This window comes from Kogia breviceps, chromosome 3 (assembly GCF_026419965.1).
Source record: "Kogia breviceps isolate mKogBre1 chromosome 3, mKogBre1 haplotype 1, whole genome shotgun sequence".
Taxonomy (NCBI): domain Eukaryota; kingdom Metazoa; phylum Chordata; class Mammalia; order Artiodactyla; family Physeteridae; genus Kogia; species Kogia breviceps.
In genome coordinates this window covers 44,937,415-44,958,568 of record NC_081312.1, presented here as the reverse complement: position 1 = coordinate 44,958,568, position 21,154 = coordinate 44,937,415, and the positions used below count along the sequence as shown (strand labels likewise).

The window sequence follows — 21,154 nt, the reverse complement described above, 5'->3', positions numbered from 1 at the left end:
GGGGTTGGCACATCAAGAGTAGCCACGTGGGCTTCCCTGGTGGCGCAGTGGTTGAGAATCCGCCTGCCGATGCAGGGGTCACGGGTTCGTGCCCTGGTCCGGGAAGATCCCACCTGCCGCGGAGCAACTAAGCCCGTGAGCCATGGCCGCTGGGCCTGCGCGTCCGGAGCCTGTGCTCCGCAACGGGAGAGGCCACAGCAGTGAGAGGCCCGCATACAGCAAAAAAAAAAAAAAAAAAAAAAAAAGAGTAGCCACGTACGTTGATATATCAGCTGTTCGGTTTATATTCATCTTGTGTTACTGTCTAGATTGACACGATGCCTGAGGCTCCACGCATTGTATACTGTAATTCTCTTGGTTTTGTTCGTAGTGAGGCATAAATGGATGATGAGGTAGAACTTTCAGAAACTGTCATTAACTTAATTTGAGACTAACACAGGGTAATAATGTCTCAAGCATCTAGAATGCTCGAGAGGATGGGGTACTCTGGCTCAAGAATTTACTCATTTGGCAAACACTGAGTACTCTCTGTGCCAGGCATCATGCAGCTAGACAGTAAGGAACTGACAATTTATAGACAAGTAACTCGTCACCATAGCACAGGCGAAGTCAAGTAGCCACACTTGAAAAAAATGATGTTTAGGCCTTTAGAATTAGTTTAACAGTTAATAGTCACATAGCCCTGTCTTAAAGTAAGATTTCCCAAAGGGAGTATGTTCCTACACTGTGTTCATTAACATGACCAAGTCTTTATTGGAACATCTATTGGACCTAAAGTACTGTAACCCGGTCCCATCACTTGCCAAGTCAACAAGCTTTGAAAGAAGTCTTAGAAAACATAATGGTAACATTATTCCTGTGAAAACACATCTAACATGTCACATGCTATGTGTATGGGAGTCAGTTTGGGTTAGGCAAGACAAAAAACATCATTCACTACAGAATGAAAATTAATCAGAAATGTCAGAAGCCAGGTGTGATTCTGGAGAAAGCGGGTATCCACAAAACATTTACTGAGATGTGAATGAAAAAATTGGTAAACTTCAATTTGTCCCTGTATCTTTTAAGCAAAGATTTTATGTTGAGGCTGACTCCTTTTTTTGTTTGTTTAACACAAATTGTAGTTAGAAAGCACAACACTTCAGAACTTCTTGTGAAGTAACTAATATATAGAATAAATGAAATCACTAGTTAACCTAGCCTATAAGTTCTTAAATAACAAAAGATTTTATCTCAGGCAGATTTCAGATAGGTCTCCCCTCCTTCATCTCATATGCTCCAATTAATCTAGATCATACCTTTTAAAGTGCACGTTTTGAGTATATGTAATCTTCATCTTCAGATTCATACTAGTGTATGCTGCTAGAAGGTGCCAGATGCTTGAATATTTCCATAGGATGCTCTGCATTCTTACGTATTGTTTACTTTGACAAATATTAAGGTATATAGGGTTGCTTTTCCTTTCAAAATATGAATTTGAGTATTTCTTTTTAAATATTTGCCTGGATATACATAAAGCCCTATTTTAATAATATATGGTGAACATCAAGGGCAAATAGGATGTGATTTAACCAAAATTAGCTTTATAACAAATATGTGTTTTCTTCTATAACAGAGATACCTACCAAGTTAAAGAATAGATGCACACATTGTCTTGTAAAGTAGTTGTGTACTGTGTGTGCCAAGAATACACACAATACACAACTATTTTATAAGACAATGTGTACTTATAAAGTATTTGTGTACTCTAGGTACTAGAGATAAATCCATGAACAGCATAGAAAAATTTCTTACTCTTTTAGAAATTACTTTGTAATGTGAGCTAGGAAGAAGGCAGTATACAAATAAAATAAACAAATATCAGCTATTAAGTGTTCAGGAAAAAAAATAAGATTAACAAGAAGTGGATTGGAATACTACTAATATTTAATGTTACTAGGAGTGTTATAATTCAAGAAGTTGAATTAAGTTTAAAATTGTCATCACTTCAAGTGTACTAGACTCTACCCCCACCCCCTAGATTTTCTGAATGTATTCAAAACAGAGTTCTCTGCCTACCCATCAAGAATTATTTCCTACAGAAACTTTCTCTCTCCCCTTGCTGTACACAGTGAAACACTGGACAAAATATATTAAATAACTGTTTGCAGTCATTGGACCATAGGCAGCTCAGAGCTGTGATTCCCTAAGAGAAGGGAAATGAATGAGGCAACCCCACCCCCATCCTAAATGGCCTGAAGGCAGTTTCCAGGCCCAAGCAGATGGGGAACAACACAGCCCTGTGTTGAAGGGCCAGAGATTACAGTTAAGGCAGCTAGAATTTGTGAAGGACAGTAGCAGAGGTGGGAGCTTCACAGGGAGAAAGAGCTCCTGATAGCTGCAGAGGACACTGCCCCTGAGACCTTGGGTAAGCACTGCTTTGCTCATGTGTGGGGTAAAACTCCACATTGTGGGCAAAGAACCACTGGAAAGCAGTGGGTTGAACCATTTCTGCAGCTCACAAAGGGCTGGGGCTTAGTCCATGTTCCCACTTGCAGAGTAGAAAGACTTCCTAATACAAGGGAAATAGGATAGATTCTATAGAAGAGAAGTAGATAGCAAGACTAAATTATCCCTAGGTCAAATTCTGCCCTGGACTTGCCCTAACAAAGCTTACAAGCAAGCCTTGAGAGAGAAAACTGATCCAAAGTAACATAACTGCTTGCCAAAACAAGTTCAACACCTTTAACAAAATCCAGCACCCCAAAATATGAAACTCACAGTGTCCAGCATCCAATCCAAAATTACCAAAAAGGCAGAAAAACAGTAAAGTTATGACCTATACTGAGGCAAGGGTGGTGAGAATCAACCAGTAGAAACAAACCCAGAAATTACAGATGGAATTAATAGACCAGAAGGGTAAAACAACTGCAGTAGTTATATTCCCTGTGATCAAGAGTGTAGAGGAAAACATGAACATGTTGAGGAGAGGAATGGAAGTAAAAGAAGGACCCAACTGAAACATCCAAAGTGAAAAATGAAGTGTCTAAAGTGAAAAACACACTGGTTGAGGTAACAGCATTTTAGAAACTGAAGAAGAAAAGATCAGTGTACTGGAAAACATAGCAATATAAAGTATTCAGTATAAGGCAGAGAGAGGAAAATGGCTGAAAAAACGGTGAAGAGAGCCACAATAAAATGTAGAAAAATATCAAGTGGACTCAAACATGTATAATTGGTGTTTTAGAAAAATGGGAGTAGGAAAAGAAAGAAAAGAATGGCCATACACACTACTCTCTATAAAAGATAACTAATAAGGACCTACTGTATAGCACAGGGAACTCTACTCAATACTCTGTAATGGCCTATATGGGAAAAGAATCTAAAATAGAGTGGATATATGTATATGTATAACTGATTCACTTTGCTGTACACCTGAAACTAACACAACATTGTAAATCAACTATACGCCAACAACAAAAAAAAATTTTTAAGCCAGATTTTTTCCAAATTTGATGAAAATGATAAATCCAAGATCTAAAATGCTCAATGAATCCCAAAGAGAAGAAACATAAGGAATACTACAGGTAAGACCTATCACAATCAAATTGCTGAAAACTGTTAATAAAACCTTGAAGGCACCCAGAGAAAGAAGAGGCAGTTCCCCTGAACAAAAATAAGAATGAAAAAACAAACCAAAAACAACTTACCATTGATGCTGCAAAACCGAAAGACAATGGATTGACATCTTTAAAGTACTGGAAGGGAGGAAGAAGGAGAAAAAAAAAAGGGAGACTCTCAATCTAGAATTCTATATCTAGCAAAAATATCTTTCAGAAATGAAAGGAAAGACCTATTTCAAACAAACAAAACTGAAAATAGTTATCAATGGCAAACGGCACAACAAGAAATGTTCATTTTTTTGTCAGAAGAAAAAAGATACCAGAGGGAAATTTGGATTTACACAGAGTACTCTGGACATGGTAAGAATAAGGGTAAATATAAAAGACATTTTAAAAATCTCTTTAAAAGATAATTAACTGGTTAAAGCAAAATTAATAATAATTACAGGGTTTATAATATATATAGAAGTCAAATATATGACAGTAACATCAAGGGCAGGAGAGAGGAATTGTAAGATTTTTGCATTGTTTATCCCAGGAATTTCGGGTTGGTTCATTATTCAAAAATTGGTTGATATATTTCTCCATGTCTCCTGCCATATCTATGGATTGGAAGGTGTGATATTATTGAGATGTCAGTTTTCCCAAAAATTGATCTATAGATTCAGCAGTTTCAATCAAAATCCCAGATTGCTTTTTCTTTGTAGAAAAAATTATATATGATTATAAAAGTTTGTATAAATGCCCTCTCCCGGAGTTGGAAATTGTTTTGTAAAAAAGCAATGAAGTATAATGAAGAGAGTTTTCAGCACAGTGTAGACTTACCCATTCACTAAGGAAATGACTTACCCTCTCCAAGTCAGTTTCCTTATTTTACAAAACGGGGATAATTATATCCACATTGTAGTGGTTGTGTGTGCCAGACGATCAAGTAAAATAATATACATGAGAATGCTCTACCTTGAAAAAGCACTATACATGCCAAAATCATTACTAATTTGGTTATTAAGGTGCACATGTTTATCTTATTTTATAAACCTGTTTTGAGTTTCTTATTTTTAGAGTGGTATCCAAGCAGAGAATTTTATGCATTTAGATTGCTAACCTAATTAAACTTAATATATAAATATATGGCTGAAGGGTGCTGACTTTCCTAGTACCATAAATGAGACGCACTTCCTCTGGTCACACAGGTTTATTCTTGAAAAGTTGCTTTGATAGGTGGCATCTATAGGGTTTCCCATTCAGCATAGGCTTCATCCACTAGATATCAACACATTTGTTTGTTGAATGTATTTATATTGTCTCTTCCCCAAAACCATTAGAGGCAGGGCTGGTTTATTTTAAGCAGCAGTCTTCAGGCAGAGTCCTAAGGCAGATCTGTCCTTTCATTTGTCTTCCTTTAGCTAGACAGCAAGTATAATAACAGAGCATTGACCCTGGTCATTTTTAGCTGCAGTTCTCAGAGTTTTGTTCCTCAGCATCACCTAAGGATTACACATTGTGTTATCTACTTCATGGATAGATCTTTTCATCAATAGTAATAATCTTATCGACTTAATAACCAAGTCATCTGAATTCCCAGTGCACTCAGTATCAAGCCATTCTACTCTCTCATTGATTTTTTGATTATGTGTAAATGAATTATCTACAGATTTTTCATGTCAGACTTTTTTCTGAGATATCCCTTACCCCCTATTCTTGTCCTTCAGCCCTGAATTTCTCAAGGAATGTAAACAATTTTAATAATAGCTGAGGTTGGGTAGGGGGTGATAATGATAATTCTTCTCCCTATGTAGAATGTATTCTTACAGTGAAAAGTGGCATTTGAAATCTGTGCCACTGCTTTCCTCTTCTACCAGATTTGTAAGGTTTTAGTAACACACAGAAGGACGTGGTTACTTGGTCTTGGGGCTGAGCCTCAAGCTAATAAGTGTCTTGCTCCTGACCTGACATTCTTTCCATTGTCACATTATGTCCCAGTGCTGTCATTATTCCCACTTGATTCTTGTGTTATATAATATCCCTGATTTCTTTGGATGATATTCTCACCAAATATAGCCAGATTGTAAAAGTCTTAAGATAGAATATGCACAGAGGAAAACATTTTTGTGTGCAAGACCTTTCATCCATTTTTGTTAGTGACTCCTTTCATCTGGGGTTTGTTCAAAAGATTATTGCACTATGCTAGATGCTTAGATTTTTTTACCCAAGGACTTCATAATCTAGTGACCCAAGATTTCTTTACTTACTCCAAATTTCTTTTACACATACAGCTAACAGACAAATATTGATAAACATGCAAGCACTCAGGATGTAGAATTTTTATGATCCTTTACTGAAGAAATTACCAGAAGACAAATTTCAGCCAAATAGGAGGTGAATGGAGAATTGTTGGCAAAGAGACTGGCATCTAGATGTTGAATTAAGCACACTCTGTAGGACTAATATCAAAGTAAAAGTGATTGTTGCAAAATAGAATATAAATGTTTTAAATTCTGCAATGTAGAAATAACAAATAATGAAATAAAAGGTCAGAGAGGAAGAGGAGAAAAGGTGAAAAGTGCTGTATGCATGCTAATATCCTCAGATTTTATAGCTGGGAGATTAAAACTATCATTTAAAACAGAAAGATATAAGTATCTTTAATGTTTTTTTTTAAAAGCAAACAGCAGTAAACATTGTAAAATCAATTAAAAGTGTGTGTAGGAGGATGGTAGAGAGGAAATGAAAATATTCTCGTTTATCATTGCCCTTATTAGAGAGTTAATGAGTGTAACCATATTTATATAGTTGTATACATAAAAATAACCACAAAAATAGAAATATAAGCCTTCTAAGTAATCATATAAAATACAGAACATAAGGCAAAGAAAGGGCAGACCATAATGTGAAAGACTTTTTAAAAGGATACTACAGAAGCTCAGAAATTAATTTTTAAAAACTACCACTTACAGTAGCATCAAAAATGTGAAATACGATCTTCATTATTTTCAGATGCCATATTTGCATATTCACCTACTCACTAAAATTTATTGGTATCCCCAAAACCAATACTATGGCACATTCACAGCCATTTGTGGGGATGAGCAGCATATGGTGAGAAATTTGAGTTGCCACCTGAGGTTGAACAAAATGACACTCTGCCTGTTTGACAATTATTTGTAAGAAGTGTGTATTAAACAAGATGCCTTTAAACAGAAACACATATAAAACAAGGTTATGTATTGATCAGCTGACAAAAATGTTGTGACCCACAACTCACAGGAAGCTTACCCTGTATTTCTCTGAGGTATTCATGAATTCACTGTTTGCAGCAACTTTATAGAACATAACTATGGTGAAGAACAAGAATTAATTATACTTAAGGATGAAGCTAACAAAAGATGTGCAAGACTTGCAGGCTAAACACTACAAAACATTGCTGAGAGTTTTACCACATCTCCAAATATATGAAGAGATAGTCCATGTTCACAGATCAGGAAACTCAGTATTGGTGTCAATTCTTCCCAAACTGATTTGTAAGTTCAACACACTCCCTATCAAAATTCCAGCAGGCTTTTGAAAAAAGAAATTAATGTTTACTTGAAAATGCAAAAACCTAAAAAAGCCAAAACAGTTTTGAAAAAGAAGAACAGAATTGGAATACTCACACTAACTGACTTCAAGGCTTTTTTTAAGCTATAATAATTATGACAGTGTGGTACTGATGTAAAGATACATAAATAGATCAATAGAATAGGGTCCAAAAATAGGCCTGCACGTACATGGACAACTGATTTTCAACAAAGGTGCAAAGGCAACTTAGTTGAAAAGTTTAGCCTTTTAAACCGGTGGTGCTGGACCATTTGGGTATCCATATGCAGAAATATGAACTTTGATCCATTCCTTTTACTGTGTACAAAAATTAGCTTTGGATGGATCATAGACCTAAATATAAAACTTCTAAAAGGAAACATGGGGAAAAAAATCTTTGTGATTTTTGGATTAGACAAAGATTTCTTAGATACAAAAGCAAACTTGATTTGTAAAAGAACAAATTGACAAACATAAAAAATAAGAACTTCTGCTTTTTGAAAGAAATTGTTCAGAGAATGAAAAGCTATGCCAGACTGTGAGAAAAATTTGCAAGTCATATATATAATAAAGGATTTGTATTCAGAATATATAAAGAGTTCTCAGAACTCAATAATAATAACCTAATTTTTTTTAATAGGCAAAGATTTGAACAGACATTTCACCAAAGAAGATATATAGATGGGAAATTAGCACATGAAGGGATTCTCAATGTCATTACTCATTAGAGAAATACAAATTAAAACCACAATGAGATACCACTACATACTCATAAGGATGGCTGAAATGAAAAGATGACAGTACCAAGGGTTGGCAGGCTATGGAGCAATTGGAACTCATGTTCATTGCTGATGGGAATACCAAATGGTACAACCAATTTGGAAAACAATCTGGCAGATTCTTAAAAAGTTTAACATACAACTACCATATGTCCAGCTATTCCACTTCTAGGTATTTGATCAAGAGAAATGAAAGCATATGTTTATATGAACACTTGGACATAAATGTTCATAACAGCTTTATTTTCAGTAGCTAAAAACGAGTAACCTGATATCCATCAACAGATGAATTGATAAACAAATTTTAGTTTATTCCTACAAGGGAATACTGCCCAGCATAAAAGTAATGAAGTATTGATATGTGCAACTAAATGGATCAATCTAAAAATAATGATGCTAAATAAAAGAAGCCAGAATTATAAAATAGTACATAGTGTAAGATTTCATTCCTATAAAATGACAGAAAGTGCAATCTAATATCTATAGTGATAGAAAACAAATCATTGGCTGCCTGGACATGAAGAAGCAGCTGGAAGGGAAGTATGAATTACAAAGGGGCATGGTGAGGAAACTTCTGTGGGTTATAGATATGTGCATAATTTTATTATGATGATGGTTTTATAGGTACATAAACATGTTGAAACTTAACAAATTGTACATTTTAAATAGATGCAGTTTATTGTGTCTCAGACCTTAGTAAAGTTGTTTCTATAATAAAAGGCAATAATAGCAATACAGGCAGAGTATAGATATATCTTGTACCTATCAATAAATGTGACTGTTCTAAACTGACATATTAAAAGAATTGGATCATGTAGAAAATACAATTGTAGGCTGTATATAAAACACATCTAAAACAAAATGATCTAGATTGGGGGTAAAATTATGGAGCATACCAAAGAAATGCAAACAAACAAAGAGAGTCAAAGTTACAGTCTTAACATTAAGGAAGATTGAATTCATGGTTAAACAAAGGTATTAAGTCAAAGAAAGTTTCTTTATAATGAAAAGAGATACACCCAATGAAGACCTAAGAGTTGTGATCATTATGTATCAAATAACAGCATCACTTTCTCTAAGCAAAATGTATAGGAAATATAAGGAGAAAGAGAAGTCTTGCATTGTATGCTTGTGATATGACTTTTATATGCTGAAAATAGAAACTTATCTTTATACGCACTCACGACTGTTCAGATAAGTGTGCAAGTAATATTTTTAAACATAAAAAGTAAAATCATAAATGTATTAAAGAATGGAAAATTGTTCACTTTATTTGGGATTGAGGAAAGCCTTTCTAATTATGAGGTAAAATCTGGAAATGAGAAAAAAATACTGATGTTTCACTATATAAACTTCTAAAAATAATCTGTATGGCAAAAACACATTAAATAAAGTCAAAAGCCAAATGAGTGGTGGGAATTTGCAACTCATATCACAGACAATGGGGGTAATATATAAAGAGTACCTACAAATCAGTATGAAAAAGACCAAAAGAGTAATGGACAAAGATATAAACAGTCCACAGTAAAGAAAAGGGATGACTTTTTTTTTTTTTTTTTGTGGTACGCGGCCCTCTCACTGTTGTGGCCTCTCCCGTTGCAGAGCACAGGCTCAGCGGCCATGGCTCACGGGCCCAGCCGCTCCGTGGCATGTGGGATCCTCCCGGACCGGGGCACGAACCCGTGTCCCCTGCATCGGCAGGCGGACTCTCAACCACTGCGCCACCAGGGAAGCCCAAGAAATGACTTTTAAGCATTTTAAAACACATTCAGCTTCAGTAATGATAATAGAAATGCTTAAAGCACCATGATATCATTTTCACATATCATACAATACAGACCATAACACTTAATAACTCTCTATGTTGGTGACGGTAGGGGAAACACCCTCTCATATACATCTGGTGAGAATCTAAATTGGTATCACTTCTACGAAAAGTAGTTCGACAATAACTATCAATATTAAAAGTGCACATATCATTTGATCCAGCAGTTGTATCTCTAGGAATTTATCCTATAGATATATTCCCCTGTATGCAAATTGAATACATGACTATTCATTGCAACATTGCTTGTAAAATAGAAAATTTATTTCTTAATTTTTTTGTTGAATAAGTTTAAAAGATTGAAAAATCTGGCTATATCTACACATCAAAAAGAATGAGGAGGCACAAATAGCCAGGTGATGCAGACCATTGTACAAGTTGTATTGTTAAGTGAGAGAAGCAGGGGACAGAACTCTGTGGACAGTGTGCTCTCATTTCTGCAACCTGTGCTATGTTAGCACAGACACCAATATTCCCTGAAAAGATATACATGGAACTAGTACTAGAGGCGCTCTCTGTGACCGAGGGCTGCATTGGAAGGATCATACTATTCATTGGTAACGTTTGGTACTCTGTGCACATATTACCCAATTAACAATATTCTCTGCCTTCCAAATCAATCAAGAATCTGGAGGCCTCTGTAAAATTAAGTATTAAATTATCTGATAGAGATTATCAATGTTTTTAGTCATAAATAGCTGGCTGTAATAGTAATTATTATGTGTTGAGCACTGGACTCTGGGTTCTTTACAAACATCATCTGAGTTTTTTCAACAGCTCTTCAAGGCAAGTGTTTTACTTTACAGGTTAAGAAACAGTTTCAGAATACGACCCAAGGACACAGATAACAAGGGCCCTTTTAAGAAGTTCAGTTGAATGAGGCTTGAGGAGGAACATTCAAATGTATATCCAAACTTCTTCCAGAAGCGTGTATGAATGCTTGGGGGAGCAGGGGCAGGCATACATGTTAGGTACATATATGTTTCCTTGTACTTCAGCCATTGTCTTACTCAAAGTTTTGTATATTAGGATTGGAACCTGCATGATTCTAGCCGGCCTAACATCTTGAAAATGCCAGCTGCCAAGATAAATGTTGTCTTTTGAGAGTAAATATCTCCATGTCTCTGCATAACTACGACGTGGGCTTATCCGACTGGTTTTACTCCATAACGAAAATGAGATCCTGCAGCAGAGGGGCAAATTTTAAATCAAGGCCAAGACTTAAAAATAAAAATCCAAGTAAAATGAGGGGAAAAATTGAGCCTCCCCCCTTCCTGTTTTATTTTTCTTTTTAACGTCTTTTAAATGAGAGCTTTTGCTTTTTTCGCTATAGGTAATCAATAGGGTTTTGTATTTCGTTTTATTTTGAACCAGGGTAAATTTTAGTCTTTTTATTCTTCAGTACTCAAGGGATCGTTTTGACAGCTGATAAACTGGCCCACATATTAAAATAATTATATGGCGGGTCTTTGGATATCTTGGTATAAAATCGATTTATGTCATATTCAGTTTATAGTATCTGGAAGTTTGCCTGCTCATGGCAACAAATTAAGGCTTGCATTTACTGTTGGCTCACTGTAACACATAGTTTATGGTAGATACCTATGTATTTTCTCTCCAGTGCTCTTTAGAAACAAAATATACTTTTTTTTACCCAGTAAATGCATGATTTATATAAAGTAGATTATTTATAAAAGTATATAAATGGAATAACTGAACTGATTTTACTTTTTCAACTTAGTCATTTTGTAAGGTACTTCATTTTCATTTATAATTCATATTTATTAGGGTTCATTCTTTCAGTTGGCTTTGTCTCTTGTGACAAGTAGATCATATGTATGCAGATACTTCAATATTCAGATAAGTAAATGTTTGATGTTGCAGCAGACAGATTCACACCCATCCCTTAAAGCGTTGTCCATTGACTGACTAAATATCTCCTCTTAAAGTTTACCAGCTCCTGTTACAGGACACCACGGTTAGGTTTCTGTCTCTCTGTTTTCCCTAGTCTTGTTTGTACAACAAAGAGGTAATCTCATCATTGTTTTAATTTTCACTGAAATACTTAGCATTTCACAAATACATTGCATCTTCCTTTCTTCCTATGCCCCTTCTTGCTCACATCTAGAACCATAAAATGTTCCGAGGCAAATGCATTGCTGTTCTGATGAATGAATTTGTTGGAGGTCAGTTTCTTTATCTCCTACCAGACGAGTGTGACCCTGCACCCTTCCCCAGGTGACCACGGTGGTCCTTGCCACAGGGTTAGACCCCAAGGTGGTCGGCACTTCGGACATTGGACATCTGTGTGGGCACTGAGATGGATGGAGTGCCAGAGCGCTACCTTACACTAACAGGGCTGTACCCCTTCCTCGTCCTCTCCTGCTTTGGGGGAGCTGCCATGCAGTCACTGTGGGGAGATGTCTTTGAAAAGGGCGGACTTTCAGAGTCACCATTTGAAATAGACCGTCATTGATAGTGACCAGTGCACACGTGTGATTGGTGACGTAACCTGTTTGTGTGTCTAAACGTGTGTCCTAGTCACAGCACTGCTCTGTGGGAAAACTGCACATCATCCCTGTTTTACAAAAGACAGGAGACAAAATCATGGAAAAAGGAGATTGCACATTAGGTTAGCTTAATAGGTTTAAAAAGTACAGTGACATAATCTATACAGACTTGGATCTGAACCTGTCACTTGTTCGGGACTTTGTGATAAACTCGGTGGATATAGAAGTAGCTAAAGCATCTTTGTCCTCAGACAGCACTGACCTTCCTGGACCCAGGACCAGCACTTGTAAGGTGACAAAACTGAGGCACAGAGCATTGAAGTAACTTGCCCAGAGTCCCCAGCTGGGGAGTCATCAGTGGAGTGAGAATCCAGCCTGATCTGTACTGTTAGCCATGCAATATACTGCCTGAATCGAAGGCAGGTTTAAAAAGACAGGAGTTCCTGCCCTCAAGGAGCTTTTCATTCCATCAGTGTAAAGTGGTAAGAATTCCTGGGGGACAGATCTCTGCAAGGCCCATGGACGTGTTCCTGCCCAACTCTCCAGCCACAAGCCTTCAGTGTGTCTTATTCTCCGAACTATATAGGTCATCTCTTGTGACTGGTACCACCGACCAAATCCAGCTTCAGTGTAATTAGGAGTGACTCCACGTTAGTTAGGCACACGTTCTCCTCAAACATTCTCACCCTCTCTAGCATCTGTGTTTGCTGGATTGATTGACCGCGGCTGCCCCAGCGCTACGCATGCACTAGGTTCTCTGCCAACGTTTGTCGAATAGCTCAGTGAGCCCATCCCAGACGGGCATGGGAGTGGCCCACTGCTAAGTTCAAAGCCATTGCTTCTAACAAATAGGCTTATCACTTTTTGTGTGTGTGTGTGTGTGTGTGTGTGTGATACGCGGGCCTCTCACTGTTGCGGCCTCTCCCGTTGCGGAGCACAGGCTCCAGACGTGCAGGCTCAGTGGCCATGGATCACGGGCTTAGTTGCTCCGCGGCATGCGGGATCTTCCCGGACCGGGGCACGAACCCGTGTCCCCTGCATCAGCAGGCGGACTCTCAACCACTGCGCCACCAGGGAAGCCCCCACTTTTATTTATTTATTGTACAAAACACCGTTAATTTTGATGGAATCCAAGTTAGCATTTTTCTAACCATTTTTCTAATGGTTCAGGCACCCATTTGAAATATGGCTCCTTGAAAAGAGAGAGTATTTTAAAGAGTAGGTTTATGCAAAATAAATTAATGAATTCCTTTAGCCACCTCCTCTCTTTAGAAATAGCACTCATATGTATTTTATACATAAATTGACAAGGATGGCAGAGATCTCATCTTCCTTGTAGCAATTTGAACCAGACTGGTTGAGGATTTATTGCCTAATTATACTTGTCAGCCTGACATAAAAGTCATTAGTTCTGGAAAAACATGTTTTTCATACCAGGATTATCTTTAATTAATACACTCAATATCTAACATATATTTAAAGCCAAACAGAATAGTAATCTCTAAAGCCTGTGTTACAGACCACAGGAAGTAATGGTAAGCCCTTGGGTCAGGGAGCAGTGCTTTAAGTGCAGGTTTATATTTGAGGAGGGACAATGCTGTGTTATACATTGTTCCCTCTGCTTTGCATACAGTGAAATCAGTGCTACTGACATTGAGTCCTTCTGTTGATAAATTATAAAGGTGATAACCAAAGACGCCGGTGAAATGGTTACAGTGGGTGAGTGACTGAACTAGGATCCAAACCCGGGGTCCAGTGTGTGGTTTTTCTCAACATCAGAATCCACTGGCCATTGATCTCTGCGATGTCCACACATGGTCTTATTCTCCTTTGCTAAAGTACCTGTAAACTTGAAGCTCAGCAGGATAAACTGGGTAGTCGTATTGATAAACCATCTGTCGTGAATATTCCCCTTTGTCCCCTGTCCAGACATGGGCTGGATCGTCCGTGGATATTGCAGCAAGGCGAAGCAACGCCAGAGACCTCACAGGGCAGCTGCCAAGTGCCCGTATGTGCTGATACCCTCTAGTTCCCAGCCCCACCCACACTGCCCCAGCATCACAGTGGACACGGGGCTCTGGGTAGTAAAATTATTCATCAGGTATTTCCGATATGCTACAGAATTCACAGCAAACCCGTTTATCTGCTCATAAGTGCGCACATTTCTGCTCTGAACATAAATACCAGAAGATGTTTTTGAACGAAGAAGGTTCCGTTCCTTGGCCCTTTTCAGTCCTATCCCAAAACAGATTCCGTTATTAAGTTTTTCCATACTAATTAGCAGTGTTGTCCGTATAGCAATCCACCCTGTCATAGAAGGCTTGTATTTATAACCAGAAATGGCTGCCAGAGATCAATGTAGTCGTTTTCCATTTTATCAGGTCCTTTCTGTGGTAATAGTTTTGCATAGTTATTTATTTAAGTTGTACGATGGGCTGAAATATTAACTTACAAATTAGAATTAACAGTTAAAGTGGCTGAAAATAAACTTGCCTAAAACATGCAGAATAATTGGCTGGGGAGCCTGTACTTAATCTACTGTGCCTTATTAAAGAGTGCTGAGTTATGGACATCGTTTAGAAGGCTATTGAGAACACAAGCTCATATTATGTTTCTTGGTGGAACCCAAAAGACAAAGTGGTCTCTGGCTCCATGAGTAGAGTGTACAGGACTTTTCCTGGGACTGTCGCTATCTGATGGGCTGTTAGAGCATCTCTGACTTCTTCCTGAGATGTTTCCTTGGAAACTGAAAGATGGGGTGCGGTGGGCAGCATCAGAGAATGCCACCATATTCAGACACATGATGCAAAACTCTTCAGAGCAGCTCTGTGAAAACTTGAGATTTATCTGGAAAAGTTTCCTTGAACATGTAAGCCACACCAGGTGTCTGGCACTCTCTTTTGAGAGGCAAAAAGAACATTAATTCCATCTACTCCCAAGGAGAGAAACTACAGAGGGTGCTGCTGTTTTCAAAAACACATTCATTAGATTTAGTCCAATGCTGTGTGGCACAGGAACAGTAACTGTGGTTCTGTAACAGCATCCTGGACATCTAGACAAGGGCGATTGTCAAACTCTTGCGTAATTTGGTTCTAAGATATAGTAATAGAAAATATGGTGTGGATTTGGAGAAAAGGAATTTCATTTCATTGGAAACTCAGATTCACACACACACACATATTACATCCCCTTAAATGAGGCTGGCTCTCATTTAGTAAGGCATGCCCCATTAATGTACATGCTGTGTGTGGTTTGTCAAAGTTTTACATCATAGCTTCCAACACATCTGGTTGTTTTCTTCTCCTGTCTTCTTAGTATCTCTTCTATTCCTGCTCCAAATGCGTAAGGACTAAAAATTGTCCATGTGACATGCTTTGTCTTCTCTGAAAGGCTTTGAATGCTTTACAGATGGCTTTTATATTGTTGATCTATAAATGTTAATTTTAAATACTAGTACAAAATTTTCTTCTTAGTCATCCGACAACTGAAGATTATCATAGTAAAAATATATATTTGTTCTAACCACAGACAGCCTCTTAATATGTATTCAGGACCTCATGAAAGTGCCATCAGAAACACAACCCCTGCTCTCTGTAAAGGCACCATGCTACCTATACCTGTGCCATGCCCTGGGGCATAGGTAAGGTGAACACACAAATCACTATGATGACTTACGTGATAAGTCACATAAGACAGAAAAGATGCTCTGGCACCAATAGGCCTTGAAAACTGATTGGTCCAGTTGTCTTTAGTTGTGTAGCTAACTACTGCAACACTTAGTGGCTTAGCAAAAACCATTTGATTTTGTTGATAATTTTGTGGGTCAGGAATTTGGGAAGAGCTCCCACGGCAGTGTCTCTGATCCATGTGGCAAATGCTGGGGCAACTGGCACTGGAGGGTCCATTTCCAAGGTGGCTCCTTCACTCACGTGTCTGGGTCTTGCTTCTCCGTGGCCTCCCTCTCCCCACATGGCATTTCAGTCTCCAAGGCCCTCCTCGTAGCTTGGGCTTCTTGTAGTGTGGTGGCCTGCAAGTAGTTAGGTGTCATATGATGGCTCAGAACTCCAAGAGCAAGTGTTTGAGGACAGCAAGGGGAAGCTGCAAGCCTCCAAGTCCCGTCTGTCACTTCTGCTGCATTCTGTTGGTCAAGCAAGTTACTAAGGGCAGCCCAGGGTCAAGGGAAGATGAATTAGATTACACCTAATCATCTCCAAAGTAGAAGGTTATGGGCTATAAAGGAGCTGGTTGTAAAACTCCTTTGGGGAATAAATCAGTTTTGTAATTACTGGTTGCCCAGCAACTACTTTGTATTTGAGGAGAAAAAGTGAAATGTTGCACATTGTTTATTCTACTTTGTATTTGATTTGTGCCTCAATGCAGTAAAATCAGTGAGCTTGGCTTTGACTCACGGTTAAATTTTAAGTATGACAGTAATAATTAACTGTATGTGGACAACAGTGGCAAGAGAGGGCTGAGAGATGACACGGAGGTTTTAAGTATGAGTGATTGGAATACGGTTACACTATTGACTAAAATAGGAAACCCAGGAGGAGAAAAGGTTTGGACTGAACAATGTAATGATGTTTTACACTGCAAGTAGCAAAATACTCAACCAAAAGCGCTCTAAAACCCCTCATTTTTCTCACAGAAGTAGTCAGGGGCAGATAGTTTCCGATTTGGTTCAACTCAAAGATGTTGGGGCCCAGTTTGCTTCTCTGAGAGTCTTTTGACCTTCCTTTCCTGTTGCCGGATGGCCACCTCAGCTCCAGATATCCCTTAATCATCATTCATTTCTTCTATTAACAGAGAAAGGACAGGATCTTTCTTGATGTCTCCCATTCCAGGAGCTCCACACCAGATTTCTCCTAAGTCCCGCCGGTGAGGGTTGGGTCACCTTTCCACATGCTCGCTTCAGAGGAGGCTGGGAGAGCTGCTCTTTTCATTTGCAGGCTTTGTCATGTGCAGCCAGCTTAGCTAGCAAGCAAGGTGAAGGGCATTAGGTAGGCAACCAACGATGTCTGCCTTGGTGATGAATTCCATTTTCTCTCCCTACACAGTTGATAAAGGCTCACTTAGCAGCCTTATGGAGCTTGAATTAAATGAGCTAACTCATAACTGTAATAAGTTAGTCTTTTTTAGAAGCCAGTTAGTTTCTCATCGGGCTTTCTTCCTTTTTTACTTTGTGATTGAACACTAACCCCACAGCTTCTTAATAAAAGATTAGAGTATTTTACTTATACTTTTAAAAATTGATTGAAAGCTCTTTGACTTCCATGAATACATGTACCTGTCTCATTATGCATCTTGCAGGATTGCCTTTCTGGTATCATTACATATTATATATCTTTTTAAGTGCCTTATGTATGTACATAGGGATTTATAAGAGGAAGAAAATTCTGTAGACCTTGTGAACCATGTTTGTTTTAAAGTCTGGAGGCTTGGAGGACTCTGTCAGTTAGTTGAACTTGAACAAGGACAACCAGTTCTAGCTGTTCCCCGGAATGACAGAGAATGGCTCAGCTGAGCCACACCTGTGGCACAAGTAGAGTAACCCTAAGAAAGCATCTTCAACGGGGAAGAAAGTGTCCTGGCTCAGAAAGGGCCTTGGTTTGGGCACCTGGGTGGGGCAGTGCTGAACTTCCTAAACCGGATAAAGTTGGAATCTTTCCTTCTCTGGATCTGTAATTGTGTCTAATTTGTAATTGTACAATCGTGATATTTTTAGCTCCATAAAATTCACACGTAATAACTTTGAGCTGAGGGTGTCAGTGTTGGTACCGTTGCTGGTGAAAGTTAAGAGAGAGGTTGAGAAGACCCGAGGAAAGAAGCTCCAAGTCTCATCTTGAATCCGTCGCAGTCCATTCACTCATCTGACTTTCCTTGAATGCCTGCCACGCCCTCACTGCTGGGGCTGGAGACCACCGAAGACCAGACCTGCCTTTGAGCACTGGTAGTGACATAAGAGGGAGTCAGCAACCCTGGCTTCTCATCACAGTAGGAAAGCAAATATGGCCAATCAGTATTATCTGCTAGGCAGGTTGGTTGGGCTAGCTCTCCTTACCATTTTTAAGCGCTCGGTCCCCATATTTGAACTAGTTTAGTGAAATCACACTGTGTTGCAGTAGTTGTGTTGGTACTGAACTCTAGTGAGTGCCAAGAGAAGGCCTTACCTACTCTCCTTTCTGATATTTCAGAAATAGATTTCAAAGCAACTTGGTGCCTTGGGGAGATGTTTATTTCCAAAATAAACTGAAATGATCGACTCAAGTCAGTGAATCTGTAATTTACTAGAAGCTGTATTTCCAGGAGCCATATTTTAAATATTATTGCTGAAAAATTGATACTTCTAACCCAAAAGAAGCTTAATGCCTCATATACTTGCCAGATGGAAAGCAAACATTGAGGTCAAGCTTAAACTCTCCTCTTACCTTCCTCCAAATTCCCCAAATCTGGCCCCACTGTAGACTTTAATGCACAAACAAGATCATGTGAGCCCTAATTCATGGCATCAAAGGGAAGTGGGCGCCTCTCCATTTACTTTTGAGGAGCCCGGAGGTGGCCTGGATTTCGACTACCCCCTTTTGCTCCAAACCCCAGTCCTGGCTTAAATCCCAGTCTTCTGGGGCCAGCTCATCTCCATGCTTCTCCCCACTGTGGGTGCAGACTGTTGGCTTCTTTGCAGGAGGGCCTCCCCTCTCAGCTTAGCACTCACAGAGGGAGACCACCGCCAGACTGGAAGTGACTTAGGTGGGTCACACTGATTCTGAACTTCCTCAGCCGTCCTGCCACAGGAGAGTTCATCACCTGCTGCTCAGAGCCCCCTCCACCTTCTGGGACTTGTTTCTCTCTGTAGGATCTCTGCTCTCACTTCTCCATCTTCCCCAAATCCAGAGGTTTCTAAAATGTAGTGCACAGTTAAGATGTTCCTATTCAAAAAGTCTCAGAAAATGTGTTTTCTTATCCTTCAAAGTGTTCACCTTTCCTAACTCTGCTGATCCACGTTTAAACCACGTTTCAAAAACTGGCGGAAGTTTGAAATTGTAATTTGTCTTTAAATGGGCTCAACATACAAGGTCACCTGGATCCGGCGTTCAAGGCCTCCGGGTCCCCATGCTTTCTTCCCTGTTGAGGGTGGCCGGGCAGGGGCTGGCCAAGATCTTTGTGCTCCCTTGGCTCTGGGCGGTTCCCCGGTATGGCACTGGGCTCGCTCTCCCTATAAATAGTCTTATTCATGCTTATGATAGTCTGGGCCACAAGAGTAGTTTTAGAATAAAACACTCTAGAAGAATTGGGCAACTTAGGACCTGTAAAAATGCATATTTCCGGGGCTTCCTAGAGTGGCATGGAAGCTGTACTAGGTCGTGGGGTGAGCACAGCAGGTCTTCCTGGGGTGTTGATTTCCCAGCAAACTTGTTTAAATATTTAAAATGTTTAAATGTTAAAACTAAAGGCATGTTAAGGAGTAAAATACAAAATTTAGACTAATTTCAAGGTAAGATGTTTCAAGCGTGAGAAGCTTCACTTCTAGATTGCTCTCCCAGACATCTCCAGGGGCTCACATAACTCTCTTCCATTTAAGGCAACCTTGGTGGAAGTTTGAGAAACACTGTACTTAAGAGGGTACCATCATACAAAGATGTCTAACATTTTTAAAGGTGTTCTGTTCTGACACTTGTTAACTCCTTCTTTTGCAGATAATTGGCAAACTACAGACATTCTTATTTTGTGTAGTGTGTGTGCCAAGAAAGTTGTGTTTGAGTTGGTGCACTTGTAAATGGAAAACTCTTAAGTGCAACAGATACTTTTTAAGGAACTGTAAAATAAGTTATTGTACAAATAACCACCCCTCTGGTTATCAGTTTTGTAAGTTTGAGTTTAATAAAATTATTTTTAAGTGGGTTTTTTCACTTAACTATAAAGATAAACAAGCATCCACTTACCTTAAACTGGAAATAATTCTTTATTAATTTGACTTTCAAAAAATGTCACTTATATCAGTACCATTGAATTTATGTGACTCAGACCAGTGAAAATTTAAGATTATATTTGTTACTGGAGTTGAGTAGTCTAAGAAGTATTTTTTTTAGCTTCCTAATCATATTAAATATATAAATAATTATTATTTCTAATACTTGCATTATCTTAATGAAGCATGTACAATAAAACATCATTTCAACTGTGAAGTTCCTGAGGGCAGATGATTGAAGAACCATGAGATTAACCAGGCTAACTTCAAAGTTGATTTGGAATGTTGTACTATTTATTACTCTAAGCAATTATATTAGTTCAGAATACATTTTCATTTAGGTGCTATATGTATGTCCAGCTACTTCCAAATGCTGTCTTAGTCTTTCTTGGTCTTCATACAGTGTGATCGTTCAATAAATGTTTAATAGATAGTCTTATTAAAGTTTTATTTATTAAATAATGTAAAATGTAAAAGATGTGGAAATGTAAAAGAATGGAAATGAAGATAGGTTAAAGTTGAATGGACAGGGTAATTGAAATAATTTGGAATATAATTTAAAATAAACTTCTTTTTTAATTTGGAAACTTTAAAGTATGTGACCACAACGTAAAATGGGTTGAAATATATCATTATGGAGGAAATAAGAACATCATCATATTATTGGTTTCTGGATTCTTTGAAAAAGACTATTAGCTTTAGTCTAGTCTAAAAATAGAGGCAATAAAACTTACTTAGCTACCTTATTTATTAACTCAATAAATATCTGGGTTAAGCAAGTGCTTATACAAGTTTTAAATGAGATGTAGAACAGAGTATAAGTATGATTATCATTGGCTAAAATAGTACATTATTATATGGAAGTTTTTATAGAATTTTACTTTTTTTCAATGATT

General features: G+C 38.3%; 1 protein-coding gene across 1 annotated transcript in view; it reads left to right on the top strand.

The window, feature by feature from the left end:
• The window catches only part of PELI2 (pellino E3 ubiquitin protein ligase family member 2), a 203,036-nt gene that overhangs the window by 153,489 nt on the left and 28,393 nt on the right, over positions 1-21,154 (top strand). The gene's annotated exons all lie outside the window — the stretch shown is intronic.